Source organism: Sphaerodactylus townsendi, linkage group LG06 (assembly GCF_021028975.2).
Source record: "Sphaerodactylus townsendi isolate TG3544 linkage group LG06, MPM_Stown_v2.3, whole genome shotgun sequence".
Classification (NCBI taxonomy): domain Eukaryota; kingdom Metazoa; phylum Chordata; class Lepidosauria; order Squamata; family Sphaerodactylidae; genus Sphaerodactylus; species Sphaerodactylus townsendi.
The window spans coordinates 44171147-44185862 of NC_059430.1; the positions used below are offsets into that span (position 1 = coordinate 44171147).

The 14716-nt window shown below is 44.0% G+C and overlaps 1 protein-coding gene across 3 annotated transcripts in view; it reads right to left on the reverse strand.

Annotated features, from left to right (window-relative positions):
- The window catches only part of ARHGDIB (Rho GDP dissociation inhibitor beta), a 32212-nt gene extending 29364 nt beyond the window's left edge, over window positions 1–2848 (reverse strand). The window contains exon 1 of one of the 3 annotated variants that reach the window (XM_048501867.1): window positions 2829–2848. The gene's annotated coding sequence lies outside the window, so the exon portion shown is untranslated. Of the gene's footprint in view, window positions 1–287; window positions 802–2828 lie in introns of those variants that run through there. The other 2 variants (XM_048501860.1, XM_048501864.1) reach the window with 2 other exon arrangements.
- Between the last annotated feature and the right edge of the window lie 11868 nt (window positions 2849–14716).

Below are 14716 nucleotides of genomic sequence, written 5' to 3' on the forward strand. Positions count from 1 at the left end.
ACAAACAGCAACTCCCAAAAAGCAGAAGTCTCCAGAGTGCATGTGAATGGCAGAGAAGGAATGGAATCTTCCACTGAGAAAAAACAAAAGGGTTGGGGGTTTTTTTTTGCACCGTCCTATATTCTAGTATAGAGCAACGTGTTAAACTAATCCATTGCTAGACCATTTTCTTGGAAGGCACAGAGCTCTGAGAGAAGGCTCCCCTCCCCCAGTTTCTTAGCCCTCTAAAGTGATCCTCACCCCCTCTCTCCATTGCAGAGTTCCTCCTCTGCTGTGGCCATGCTTACTATTGCTTTGGTGATCCTTGGAGGATGAATCGCCCTTTTCTCGGCAGGAGCCAACTGAGAACTCGACGGAGCAGTTGGCAGCCAAGCTCTCCCCCCCTCATCCCGCAAGGCGTACTCACTTGCAAGCGGCTCTGTCCAGGCTCCCCTCGGCGCTCTCTCCTTTCAACTTGAGCTTTGGCAGTTAAAAGCAGGAAGGAAGTGGGTGAAAAAAAAATAATTGTAAAAAATCCGACCCGAAGAGGAAGCCTCGAGTCGCGGTCTTGCTGCTTTTCCTGCCTTGCAGATTTATCTGGAGCCTTTATCTTCTGGGTAAAACATCCTTGCCCAATACTGATGTTATTTCTAAATTCCTTAGTTCCCTTGCATTTTGATGTAAGAATATTCCTTTGCCTCCCAGATTGTTTATGATGCTTTCTGAATTCCAATCCACCTTTCCAAATGTGTGCGTGTATATAACAGTCACAGGCTTCTTCCTGATACACTTGGCAATGATGTTGCATTACTGATCTCAGCAGAGTGCTCCTGATGGATACCATGAGAGGGAAATGAAACCACATAATATTGATCTCTCCTTTGCTTTTCTCATGCAGTTGGTCACTGCAACTTGCCTAAATCAAAAGAGCTGCTGTGCCTGGTGGAGTGGTTAGAATACCATACTAGGATGTAGGACCCATGTTTGAATCCCCAGGCTGCCAGATGACCTTTGAACAAGTAGTCATTCTCTCTACTCCACAGAAATTCCATTGGTTTTTTTAAAGGGATAATTTCAAGTAAGTGAATTTGCTTTGTTGTAATTTTCAATGTCTTTGCTTCTCTCTTACATCTCACCTGCCAATACAACATGGCAAGTCCTTCAAGACATTGATATGCAAATTGATATATCAACCAGACAGCTTGCTTTTCAAAATCAGGTTGTGGTGGTGATAAGGACATGAGGTTGATGTACCACATATGGCATATATACTTTAATGTTCTGCTTTTCCTAAATAATCTGAATTATGTACAATACTTTATGAGATCTGAAATCAAAAGAAACAGTAGAAGGCACTAAATGCTCATTGTGTATGGAGAAAGACATTACATAGATTTTGTGTGTGGATGTGATTCCACATCTGTTCCTTTTGGCCATAGTAAAGCTAGCATTCTAAAGACATCTTTCATATCACAGGAAGCCAGATAACTGAGAAAGCAGAACTGAATCAACAGATGACTAAGACGAAGAAGCTTGACAGAATCTTTTGTCATGTTGTGTGGTAGAAATGTCACTGGCCCGTTCAATACATTATGAAACTCAGTATCGTTTAAAGTGATTGCAGCAGACAAAGGTTAACCTCAGCCACTGAAACTTTCCCTCATCATAAAAAGCCACATACTTCCACAGCTTCAGAAAACACCTCCAAGTAGTTTCAAGGCAGCATTTTGAACTACCTACACTAACGCTAAAAAGTACAGCTGCAAAATTGAAAGGCAGCAGTTTGCCCCTGATGGTTTGTCTATTGCAGGGGTCGGCAACCTTTAACAGCCAAGGAGCCATTTGGACCCTGTTTTCCATGGAAAAGAAAACACTTGGAGCCGCAAATACTTTTTGACATCTAAAATGAAGATAATACTGCATATATTCTCATGCAGGGAGAAGTTCCCTTCTTTGGGGCCCATTTTTACCCATCAAAGCAAAAAGGGGAGGGGGGTAAAAAGCCTGTTGTTTTGTGCATGATTCAAATGACCAGCAATAGAAACCCCGTTTCACACATTTCTCTTTTCTTGTGTTGAAATACACTGATTATGCCCCCCAAAAAAGAACCCCCTCAAATTCCACTTGGATGGTGGATCAAAATTGGTGCCTTTAATGGGGTTGTCAACTACCGAGGGGGTGAACTTCTCCCCCCCTAAGAAAATGTCTGCCATGGAGGGTGGACTCAACAGCTGTATTCCTCACTGAGCAATGGCCCCCACCCTGGTCCCAAAAGCCACAGCTTCTGAGAATCTACTCCCAAATGTCATGGGATTTGCCCGCCAGGAGTTGGCAACCCGCAACAACCATGGCTGAGGATGACCTCAGCCTTCCTCCCTTCCACGATCTACAAGTTTACCCTCCACTGGCTTACTCTGAAGTAAGCCTTCCAAAATCCATGTGCAAGGCTTTCCCCATGCGCTCCTGCTCTCCTTGGCAATGCAGAAGCAAACAATTCCCACCCACCCCCGCCTCCCCATCAAATAGCCCCCCCACGAGTGCAACCTTGCAGGGGTGCAGGTAATAACTCCTTTAAAACCTGACATCATCTTTCTCACCTGGACTCAGGCAGGCTGCCATCCACCAGGAGCTCAGCGGGGCTGCTGGGGGGGCTGCAACCCAAGGTGGCACTGCTGGGGTCCCCCATGTGGTCCCACCCCCCAAGAAGGACCCAGGGAGGGGGAAATGAGGCCACCCAAAGCAGGGTTGACCCCTGGCCCCCCATTCAAGGGGGGCGGACTGAGGTTAGGATTTCGCTGAAAATCTGTGCTCCTGCAACTCCTTCCCGTTTCCAGCCCTTCACTGCTCACCTGTTCAAAAGGATCCACCAGCAGAGTTCCGCCCCAGCCCTGCGCTGTCATCACCAGCATCAGCCAAACAGGCAGCTGAGACAGGAAAGCCGGAAGTGGCTTGGGATATCCGTCTCGGGCTGTGCCTCTCTAGGAAAGGGGACTCTTTCCCATTAACCCTTAGGGGGACTCTCCGAAGGAGGCTGAGAGGACTTAAGCCATGTGGAGCTGCAGTACAAGGACAAAAGAGCCACATGCAGCTCCAGAGCCGCGGGTTGCAGACCCCTGATCTATTGTGTCAACCAAAAGTCAGTGGGGCATCTGTATGGTTTGTGGTTACATCACAAACCTGCTGTATAATGTTTAATAGGTAACAGTAGGGAATGGCAAGATGAAGAATGTAAAAAACATGGAGAACCCTGTTGACAACCCTGAAGAAAACACTGCTGTCAGTAATATGTAATTAGATTATGTGGTTGTTTGATAATATCATAAAGAATTGTCATTCTAGTCTTATTATCTAGACTAACTGAACTTTAAGAGATTTTATTAAAAATACTTGAAATAATTTATGTATTATTTTTACATCAAACTTCTCTCTGCTTGTTTAATGGTAATCTGCCCATAATGTTTGGCAGATTTTTAATATGTTGCTAAACGAGAAGACTTAAATTGTTCACCTGAAAAATACATTAACCATGTTTTTGGGTGGCACTGTCTGAGAGGGAAAATATGTTGCTAAACACACAAACATAGAGAGATATGTAGTTCATATTTACTCTAAATCCTTGTTTACTTATATATTATGGATGATTTATTTCATTATAATTAACTATGGGGGGGGGGCAGTCCCTAGGATGTGACATCTCTCCTTGTAGCAATATATTGTGCATTACTATTCAAAATTAATGACTACCAACTTCAGTAGGATTTGCTCCCAGGTACAGGTACAAGAATTTCAGAATTAATAGAACAGCCACTTCAGTTTAAGAAATCTTATTATTTCCTCATTTGTTTCTTCTCTACTACAGTGCCCATGTATCAGTCATTAAGACTCCTGAAAGCAGACACATATACATTCTCCAAAACTGTTCATACCTCATTTACAAATTGGCTGGGACCAGTGGTGGGATTCAGCAGGTTTGCACCACTTCAGCAGGACCGGTTGTTAAAATGGTGCTTGTAAACAACCAGTTGTTAAATTATTTGAATCCCACCACCAGAGCCGGTTGTTGAATTATTTGAATCCCAGCACTAGCTGGGACTGAAAGAAATCCTGAGGGCTAAAAGTCACATAACTTAGGCAGTGGTGGCAAACCTATGGCACGCGTGCCAGAGGTGGCACTCAGGGCCCTCTCTGTGGGCATGCGAGCACAGAGTTCATCAAGTGGGGGGAGCAGAAAATCACCCCCTCACACACATCTAGGCTGGCCTTGCTTCTGAGTAAACCCTCCTAGGGTCATGATTCACCCATTCGAAGCATTGCACGGTTGCTTCACCAAGCTTACTCCCGAGTAACGTGCACCTCGGAGCAAACCATGTTTTCTAAACTAAAACCTCAGTATTCAGGTTAAATTGCTGTGTTGGCACTTTGCAATAAATAAGTGGGGTTTGGGTTGCAATTTGGGCACTTGGTCTCGAAAAGGTTCACCGTCACTGACCTTGATGAGATCTCCAAATTATTATTTTACAGCAAAAATCAGCTGTGGGACCACATACGAATTGGGATCATAGCACAGGGGAAAGAAAGTAACCTCCCCCCACACATGCCAGAACTGTTCTCCTGATCAAAAATGTCTCTCAGTCTTTTTTTAGTCCTAGAAAGGAAAAAGACAGCCACAATACATGTAATTTGGTCCCTAGGCACATAAAGGGGCTTGCCCATGCCATGAGGAATTATTGACTTTTGAAAGAAGAACTCATACACAACCATGGGGTTATGGGCTATTTTTGACACTCCTGTCAATTTCAAAATCAGTTTGCCATGTAGCAAGTGCAAGGAAGGGGTTTCAATTTTTTAAAAGGTGTGGATTTCCTTGGGCTTACAAGACTAATTGTTGGGTTTGCCAACAGGCCTGCACAAAAATTTCATGCCCTGGTTAATAGAAGCTTAATGTGTGGAAACTGATGGCTGAAGCTTTTTATGGCATGAAGATAAATACCACCCCATTAAGCTTTAAGGGACATTTATCGTTAGGCCTATTATCAATTCTGCTAATTGTATAGGTCTTATATTCTAGCTATTATCTCTAAAAACACATCAACCTCAAGACTAATCACTAAGGTTTAATTTGTGTTTTCTTCCTAATTTAAGCTTCAAATTATTTTCACAAAGAACTCCGTCATCTGTGGTTGTTTGACTGCCCATAATTTCTACTAACTTCCTCTCAACTGTAAAAATAGGAATGATTAGACTGCTTCTTTCAAACTGAAACTAGAAATGCAAATTTGTTAGAACCATTTTAGAACCTGCATATAATTATACTGTATTCAGGGTTGTGGCAAATATTATCACCAGCATGCTGATCTGTTGAATAAACCAAAGGGTTGGCTTCCCTGGAGCTGTTTGAATAGCCTGATTCTTGACAATGAAAAAAAATGACTTGCTTAATTGGCAATTTAATTGTTGGGGTGCTGTGTAGTTTCCGGGCTGTATGGCCGTGTTCTAGCAACATTCTCTCCTGACGTTTCGCCTGCATCTGTGGCTGGTATCTTCAGAGGATCTGATAGTAGGGATCTTTCGCCTGCATCTGTGGCTGGCATCTTCAGAGGATCAGATGCAGGCGAAACGTCCGGAGAAAATGCTACTGGAACATGGCCATACAGCCCGGAAACCACACAGCACTCCAGTGATTCCGGCCGTGAAAGCCTTCGACAATACAATTTAATTGTTGTTATATAAAAATCCTTGGGTGTCCCTTGAGTCATTACCATTTACATGGCAGCAGGGGGAGGAAATTAGTGTTCAAGCAAGAACAATAGGCATACATTTGGCTGCTTCCCTATTAAGAACCCTTTTGGCTGCTCAGACATTCTTCTCCTTGAACATTAGCAAGAAGAACTGAAACAAGGGTTTCACATATCACTTTACTGATTAAATAATATTCCATGTATTGTTGAAGGTTTCACAGCTGGAATCCTGAATGCTGTGGGTTTTCTGGGTTGTATGGCCGTGTTCCAGTAGTATTTTCTCTTGACATTTCACCTGCATCTGTGGCTGGCATCTTTGCTGGCATCTTTGCCAGCCACAGATGCAGGCAAAACATCAGGAGAAAATACGGCCTTACAACCCGGAACACGGCCACAAAACCTAGAAAACCCACAACATTCTAATTAATATTCCATTTTTCTGTGTATAAAACAAACTCAAAATAGCTTACAAAACAGTACAGTATTAGGCAAAATCACAGCAGACATAACAACTAAAAGGCCCTTTGGAAAGAGGGTTCTAAAGTTTAGAAGCAGCTGCCACAGAAGGCCCTTTCACGCAGAGGTGGGATCCAGCAGGTTCTCACAGGTTCCCGAGAGTAGGTTACTAATTATTTGTGTGTGCCGAGAGGGGGTTACTAATTGGTGATTTTGCCACGTGATTTTTGCCTTAGTTACGCCCCTCCTCTCAGCAGTAGCGTGCAGAACTAGAAGCAGTCTAGCAGGAGGTGCACCGGCATGCGTGGCAGCCTGCGCCTGCGTGCATTCATTTCCCGCCCAAGGACCGGCACAGCGGCTGCGTCCTTGCCACAGCCCTGCCCAGGAAAGCCCCGCCCCAGAATGCCTGGCCACACCCCCGTCATGCCCCACCCAGCCCCATTGGCGCTACACCACAGTTTGAATCCCACCACCATGGGAACCTGCTACTAAAATTTTTGGATCCCACCTCTGCTTGCACATGCCCCTGCCAAACATACTTGTAGGTTTCCACAGCACCGGGCTTGCAGAGCATGGGTAAGTGCTTACAGGCAGAGGTCCTTGAGGTACTTTGGATCCAAATCATTTAGGTATTTAAAGGTCAAAACCTGTATTTTGTACTGTGTCTGTAAACCAATAGGCCTTTCTTACACATGATGTAATGAAGTACTGTGGTCAGTAAATTTCCTTGTGTAACCCTGAGTCCACTAGGGGCACTAAAGAGTTAGGATATTCCATAAAAGGAAGAAAAGGTACAGTCTTCTCAGTTCACTGGAGAGCCTGAAGTTGCAGGTAGTTTTCCTCAGAAGGACTCCAATCTTGTTATAAACTACATTTTCATATTCTAGGTATGAATTTCTTATACTGATTGGTGGAAGGGGGGATTGTGTTTATATTAATTGGCTATTAGCTTGTATTTTTATTCCATTTATTCCTGATTTTTTCTGTACACTGTACAATAATATTGCACAAATGTTTTCCGTTCTTGCTAAACTGCTAAACTGACAGCAGTTAAGCAAGAACTTCAGTAAGGTGTTGAACTATTGATGACAGCATTCCCAGAAGATTTTGACCTGAAACTTACTGATGAACTTTTGCACTTGCACTTGTACGTGCGACAAAGCCATAGTCCTACAGAAGACCACTGTCTCATATAGACCTTTGTCAAATTATATGCAACGAATCAATTCAGATGGGTTTCCCAAATGTGGAAGCAGTTTTGCAACTATTTGTTAGCTTAATGGTTAGTAACTACTCCAGAGAGAGATCTTTTTCAAAACTCAAAAGAATTAAAAATGAATTAAGGGCCATAATGTCTCAAGAGAGGTTGTCCGCACTGGGCATCTCTGAAGATGCCAGCCACAGATGCAGGCAGAGGCGAAGCTACCAGGGGAAGAGGGTGCACATTGCACTGGGCACACGCCCAAGAGGTGGGAAATCCCCCTTCCCACAGCGACCCCCTATCCCGCCCCAAGTCTCCTGGGGAAGTGTAGTTCGCATCAGTCTGTTTTCAGCCTCGAGTGAACAGGCCGCTTTTTCCAGCCTGCACTTTCAGGCTGAACTAAGGTAAGTGTGTGTGTTGGGGGCAGGGCGCCAGGGGTGGGGTGTGGGGGTGTAAAATGCAGAATGAGCACTGGGCGCAATATGACCCAGCTGTGCCTCTGGATGCAGGCAAAACGATGGGAATGAGATCTAGCAGACCACGGCCACACAGCCCAGAAAATCCACAACAACCAGTTCATCATAAATGTTGGCACTGAAAACGTCTTATGGTGTAAGTGGTGTGTGCAAAAAAGGTCATAGAGATCAACAAGATTTTCTGAGCATAAATGTCTAAGAGTCAGAGCGCCATCTCTTGGATAGCTCCAGGTCTAAAGTATCTGACAAAAGGGAGTTTTTATTCTCAAAAGCTTATATCCCAAAAATCATGTTGGTCTCTAAGATGCTACAGCACTCAACTCCAGGTCTTCTACTTGCAAACAAAAGGGTGAAAAGAATACTAGAATGCAATAGTTTTTTTGTTAAAACTGAGGGCACAAACAATAGTAATTTTAGAATAAAGTCTAGTGTGAAAGCAATACTTAAATGCTTGTGTAAACCCAACAGGGAGCTATAGCCCAATCAGGGTTCCAAGACTTCATACCAAGTATGCAGTAGCTCTTAAGCTCTTTTAAATTAACTGCTCAGAAAATAGCAGTGACTCACTTACTGCAAGATGGACCATGCTCTAAATATAGTGGGGGGAATCAAAAATATCCACAATCTATCCAGCATGAGCTAAATATCTGCCTTCTCCACAGGACACAAATTGAAATATGTAATTATCCAGAAGAATACGTGTCTATGTAAGAACAGTGTGTGACATAACAGAAAACAGGACAGTGTGTGACATAAAATAGACTAGTGCAGTGATGGCGAACCTTTTCGAGACCGAGTGCCCAAATTGCAACCCAAAACCCACTTATTTATCGCAAAGTGCCAATGCGGCAATTTAACCTGAATAACCCCCCTTGAGCAGGGGCCAGCCTGCTGTAGCCTCCAGAAGTCCCACATGTGCCGCTCTGCACCTCTCTAGCATCTTTGCCACCTCTGCCCCCCACCCAGGCAGCAGCCACCTGGAGCACAGCACCAGGCCCGCCAGCCTCCCTGCTCGCTGAGGTGCATGCACATCAAGTCCAGTGGCCCAGGCCAGCCTAGATGTGTGGGGGGGAAAGTGATCCCCCCCACATGACAAACTCTGTGCGTGTGTGCCCACCAAGAGGGCTCTGAGTGCCACCTCTGGCACCCGTGCCATAGGTTCGCCACCACTGGACTAGTGGCTGAATGCCTCAGAGATCCTGTGTGCTGCACTGGACACTGTATTTGACTCGGACTGGGAACCTGTTGGTTTAAATTCTTGCTCAGTCATGAAACTCACTGGGTGCCCTTGGCTAGCCAAGACTCTCCCTGTCAGCTGTGCCTGCCTCACAAGGTTACTGTGATGAAAATAGTAGGATAAACCTATAATAAACAAGAGCAAATTGTGTGCCTATGAAGAACTGCAGAGGGGAAAATTTGAAAACTCTTACTCTACCCCACCTTTCAAATTTCACCCAAATTTTGCTTCTTCTCTTTGTCTTCCTCTACCATTTCTCAATGGCAATGTTCTGTCCTTTATGGAGTAAACGTGGTTCTCAAGATTTTTTTTAAAGATTTGGCTTTCTTTTTATTTGGTTAATTTATAATTTGTGTGTGTGTGTGTGTGTATTTGCATAACATAATATATATATATATGTATTTGCATAACAGAGAAGTCCCCTGAATTCAAATTGATTCAACCTTTATTGGCATATAAAATTGCAAATATATTTCCATTTAGAACATTTAAATATTGGTATTTAAAATGTTTTCCAAGAACTTAGCCACTGCCAAGCTAATCGATGGGCTACAATCACTTAACAAAAAGCAAGTGGTCTAAAATTTAGAATAATTAAGCCTTGGAAGCAACAACGGGTGGATTAAAATCATGCGCAGGTTACTATGAAGATGACATTCCAGGAGGATATGAGATATGGTTTCAGGAGATCCACATCCGCAACGGCATAGTCTCTGTTTATCTCCCAGAAGTAACAGCTGATGGGAAGCTGTTGAGACATGCTAACATAAATGCACGGCATTGCTTAATGGATGACAAAGATGTGAGATATTTAGCTCTTGCTCTGTAGCTTGGCTGTATTCCAAGGGAGCTGGGGGTGGAGCATGCAGCTGCCTTTGTCGAGAAGTCCCCTGAATGTATCAAGACCATTACTTTTTCAGTGTGTAACTTGATTGTACAACTTTCATTATCTACAAGGAACTCGTCAGTTTACTATTAGAAAGGTTGATAAGGCTCCTTATACAAGATGTTTCATAGGGAAGAATCATCTTTGCAACACAGAACCAGTGTCGGAGCTACAAGGGGGCCGGGGGTGCGTGTTGCACTGGGTGCACACCTGGGGCATGTGAAAATCACCCCTTTCCCCCTTCCGCCCTCGCCCTGCCCCACCCCACCCTGCCAGGTCTGGCCCTGCTCCACCAGCCTGGCCCGTTTTCAACCAGCAGAAAGCAGAAAGCCCGGGGCTGCAGGGGGCGGAAAACACGGAGTGCACCCTGGGCACACTCCTGCCCAGCTACGTTTCTGCATAGAACAGTGGGTAGATTGTGACTATCCTGCGCAAACTTTCATATGAATGTTGTCAGTGACCACAGATAAAGAAAACAATGCTCTCAGTGGGCATTATTTGAGTAGGATATTGGTCTTGTCTAGTGACAACCCTTCACGGGGAGGATGAATGCATGGTTAATCTGCTTTCAGGGGTGCTAACTGCATCAGCCCATATGTCCCAAATAGGCCTATGCGTTCTGCAGAGGCGAATTTTCTGGTAGTCTCCTGCCTCTCAGTGATACGGCTAGCCCAGGGGTAGGGAACCTGCGGCTCTCCAGATGTTCAGGAACTACAATTCCCATCAGCCTCTGTCAATTGGCCATGCTGGTAGGGGCTGATGGGAATTGTAGTTCCTGAACATCTGGAGAGCCGCAGGTTCCCTACCCCTGGGCTAGCCTCTACCCTAGCTTTTACAGCCCTGGCCCCTGCCTGGTGGAACACTCTTCCTCCATCTGTTAGGGCTCTGTGAGACCTTGAACTGAAACAGTGTTGGTGGTTGTGGGAGGCATAATGGATGCTGCTGGAAGACCAGGTCTGGGGAAACCTGTATGTGAAAGTTGTACAGCCCCTATATTGAATTGGAAGCAGCAACAGGCAACCTTTACCTGTTGTTCAGAAGTTTATGCTGAATCATTTGGCCATCCCATAAGGATCACAAGCAGGGAGGATGTAAAAGTTTAGGAAATCTCTCTTTCACATGCACACACAGTGAAATAGCATGCTAAAATCTAGGACCAGGAGAGGAACTTCCTGTTTACTTAATCCTCCACTTACACTCCACTGTCCTGCTAAGATTCAGGGCTGGGTGAGCATGAAACTGCTCAACTGACACTGAACCAAGTATCCTTAAAAGGCACCTTAAAAGGTTTTCTTTTTAGTGTGGATAGTGGATTGAATTGAACTTGGGAAACACATGCCTCACTACATGCACCTCTTTATCCTAATTTAACTCCTAATTTAAGGACAAAATTAAAAATGTTGAAGCTTATAGAGCACCCTAGACTGGGAGAGGGAAGAAATCAGAGTCAGCAGAACATGCACTTACCATCCAGTTCTAGGACACTGTAAGCTTTAGAGCCTTCAGTAGGCCAATAATCCCGTCCTTATGTCCCCCTCCTCCACAGATGCTCAACTGCCAACAATCCATTTCTCCTAGGAGACCATGAACATGTTCAGTGCTCACATAAGCTGTTTATGTTATTGTCCTCTTTTTAAATTTATGAGCTAATATATTTCAACATGTCTGGATATCCTGGGAGTATGTGGCAACAACTATCTTGTCTGTGACTAGCCCTGTTTCACGGGGTGGCTGATAACACCAGTCTGCTCTTAGGGATGGGCAGGGGGCCAGAGGTGGGATCCAACCAGTTCTCACCACTTCTCTAGAAGTGGTTACTAATTTTTTCTGAGTGCCGAGAAGGGGTTACTAAAGCAACCTCCCTGCCCAATAAGGGATTGGAGGTGCGTGTGTGCAGTGGTGCCACTGTTTTAATCCCACCACCATCGGAACCTGTTATTAAAATTTTTGGATCCCACCACTGCAGGGGACCTATGAGGTATAGCAGGAAGAGGAGACAATTAAGAAATCAATTTCTCTCTCCCTGGGAGACAAAGTTTATAAAATTAGCTGAAGGGCTGAAAAGGTAGAGAGTCATTCCCCCCTTCCTCAAAATAATGAAATGGGGCCACAGTCACCTAGTGAAGATGATTTAAAGTAAACTCAGAATAAAAAAGCAAACAGTAATTCAAATAACATGCAAATAAATATAACGAGATATAATGATGGCTCAAGATTAAATGGCTTTAAAATATTTTACATATGCATGGAGGATTGGTCTAGCAACAGCAATTAGATATGGAAGCTTAAATGAAACCTCCCAGTTCAGAAGGTATTGGATTATATGTAGAGGGAACTAGTACAGGTTTTACTGCCATTTAATTTAGTACATACTCTGTCCTTAGCAATGTAGAAGGACTAGATCAGAGTAAGAAAGCAGAGATAAAAGATGTAAAAGCAATTATTGGTTTCATACAAGAAAGAAAAATGAACCCTATCTGAGGGGGAAAAACAGTGAAAAGAAGAAAGCCTCTGTGTGCCTAAAGCAGATGGATTTGGAGGTAAGCAGACACGTGGGAGGGGAGGCAGCTGCAATCCTGCTAATTCTGTGATAATTCCACCAGCTAAGTGAAGTCTGCATTAATCACATGCACACTCACTGAACACGAATAATCTCATGGTGTTACGTCTGTTGGATCCAGACACTGGACAGGGAGATTTCAATCAGAGATGCCTTTGCACATGTACACACACAAAATAAAACAGGTGACTGTGGCTTATGTCTTTCTACTAGCCTTGACAATTTTTGATGGTACTGCAAAACAAGATGGAATTTAGCTGGTGCAGAACAGAGATAGTATCTAAGACAATTAACAGGGGTATTCTGAATACTAGGGGTGGGGGCGGTGATTGCAAGGGGAAATCATACCGCCAACTCTGTACTTTTAGTGAATGATCTGAACAGCATACATGGTCAGAGAAGGTGCCATACATGCAATCAGGACACTGTCGTTTGCAAGTTGTTGATTGCTTGGAAGAACCTGTGTAAGCATATTATGCATTGCATAAGGCTTTATTTATGCCATCTACTGAACATGCAGAGGTTACTGGTAATTGAATGATCCCTTTCCCCAACATTTTCATTTTATACATGAAGCTGCAAGGTGCGTTCTATAAAGGAAAACTGGTGTGTGTGGGGTGTGTGTGTGTGTTCCATAAGCTTGATGTATTCATGGTTTTCTTGGCAGTTGATCCACAATGATTGGAACTGATTTGCACCTGGCTTCTCCACAGGCTGTCCTCTGCATTTTCACAGTTATGGAGACAGTTTATTTTCTTCCACACATGCCTTAAATAATCAGGATTTCACTTGAGGCTATTAGAGTCACAGGAGACACACCCTTTATTTTTTTGCACATGCTTACATCAATGTGTCAGTATGGCGGCAGACTTAAAAAGATAAAAAATGAACACCTATTTAGGGATGAAGATGTGAATTTCACAAAATGATTCTTGGTATGAGAATACCTCAGGAGAGTTACAAGAAAGTTCGTAATTTTATCCATGAAATATTAGAGGCCTTCCCCTGATGTTGCCTCCTGACTCTGCAATTCAGATGTTTACTGCCTTAGAATGTAAAAGCCCACCTTAGTCACTATGGCTAGCAGAGGCATACCTAGAGAGGGACAGAGGGGGCAAATGCCCCAGGTGCCACTTGCAAGGGTCACATGGGGGCACATTCAGCAGCCCCTTCCCCCATGCCCCCACCCACCAGCCTCTACCCACTGCCCTCCCACTCCACTCGCCACCTGCCTGCTCTCCACCTGCCCACTTGCCTGAGAGGTAGGCAAGAAGCTGATGGCACCCTTTCCTTCCACCCCTCTTGTGGGATGCAGTTTTGTGGGGGAGGGTGCAATTTTGGGCGGATGGTGCAATTGGGAGCACTATTTCAGTACCGTACTTGCCTCGGGCACCATTTTCTGAAGGTACGTCACTGATGGCTAGTAGTCACTCTTCCATTAATCTATCTAATCTCTTTTCAAACAGTCTGTGCCATTACATCCTCTGGCAGCAAATTCCACTTTTTAATCACTCTTTGTGTAAAGAAGTATTTCCTTTTGTCCATCCTGAATCTGCTACCTATACGTTTCACTGGATACCCTTGAGTTCTAGTATCTTGAGAGGGAGAAAAAGTTATCTACATTCCAACTCTTCTGACATCTGATCTGCCCCTGCCTTTCATCTTCCCAGTGCCCAAACTGCTTTTAATTGGAATTGATCCAAGAAGTCTATTGGTGTAGAATTAGCATGAACAATACAGTTAGAAGGGATCAATCAGGTAAACTAGGAGGCATAGCTCTTTCTATCTGTGAAATAATTTGTTTGCACTAAGCTAAGACAAAGCTGTCCGTAATTTTGTAGGGGGAGTGTCACAGAGCCACTGTGAATCTTTGCACTAGAACACCGGTTCTCAACCTGTGGGTCGTGACCACTTTGGAGGTCGAACGACCCTTTCACAGGGGTCGCCTAAGACCATAAGAAAACACATATTTCATTTATTTGTAATTAGAAATAAATATTTCACAATATTGTTTTTGTGATTGATCACTATGCTTTAATTATGTTCAATTTGTAGCAATGAAAATACATCCTGCATATCAGATATTTACATTACAATTTATAACAGTAGTAAAATTACAGTTATGAAGTAGCAACAAAAATAAATGTAGGGGGGGGGGGTCACCACAACATGAGGAACTGTAT